This window comes from Plectropomus leopardus, chromosome 22, assembly GCF_026936395.1.
Source record: "Plectropomus leopardus strain MGB_pleo_1.0 chromosome 22, ASM2693639v1, whole genome shotgun sequence".
NCBI classification, from domain to species: Eukaryota; Metazoa; Chordata; class Actinopteri; order Perciformes; family Serranidae; genus Plectropomus; species Plectropomus leopardus.
In genome coordinates, this window is record NC_142197.1 from 616,385 (window position 1) to 617,500 (window position 1,116).

Consider the following 1,116-nt stretch of genomic DNA (forward strand, 5'->3'; position numbering starts at 1 on the left):
GCTCTGTGCGTGTTTAATGATGTTCCCTCAAAAACGGGTATTAAAAATAAAAAAGATGGGTTATCGGATTTTAAAATGCAAAATTAAAGTTGAAAAACATGGCGTCTTTTTTCTTTTTCATGTTTAAAAAGGGATACAGTGACGGCAGCGAGCGGCAGATAGACGAGGAGAACACCTGAGCGGCGTTAGCTGGGAAAGCTAACGGGCCTGAAGGAGTCCAGGTGACCGTGAGTGAGCCTCACTCCTGCTGAACAGCCTCACTCCTGCTGAACAGCCTCACTCCTGCTGAACGGCCTTACTCCTGCTGAACAGCCTCACTCCTGCTGAACGGCCTCACTCCTGCTGAACAGCCTCACTCCTGCTGAACAGCCTCACTCCTGCCTCACTCCTGCTGAACGGCCTCACTCCTGCCTCACTCCTGCTGAACGGCCTCACTCCTGCCTCACTCCTGCTGAACAGCCTCACTCCTGCTGAACAGCCTCACTCCTGCTGAACGGCCTCACTCCTGCTGAACAGCCTCACTCCTGCCTCACTCCTGCTGAACAGCCTCACTCCTGCCTCACTCCTGCTGAACGGCCTCACTCCTGCTGAACAGCCTCACTCCTGCCTCACTCCTGCTGAACAGCCTCACTCCTGCTGAACAGCCTCACTCCTGCCTCACTCCTGCTGAACAGCCTCACTCCTGCTGAACAGCCTCACTCCTGCTGAACGGCCTCACTCCTGCTGAACAGCCTCACTCCTGCCTCACTCCTGCTGAACAGCCTCACTCCTGCTGAACAGCCTCACTCCTGCCTCACTCCTGCTGAACAGCCTCACTCCTGCTGAACAGCCTCACTCCTGCTGAACAGCCTCACTCCTGCTGAACGGCCTCACTCCTGCTGAACAGCCTCACTCCTGCTGAACAGCCTCACTCCTGCCTCACTCCTGCTGAACAGCCTCACTCCTGCCTCACTCCTGCTGAACAGCCTCACTCCTGCTGCACTGCCTCACTCCTGCCTCACTCCTGCTGCACTGCCTCACTCCTGCCTCACTCCTGCTGAACAGCCTCACTCCTGCTGAACAGCCTCACTCCTGCCTCACTCCTGCTGAACAGCCTCACTCCTGCTGAACGGCCTC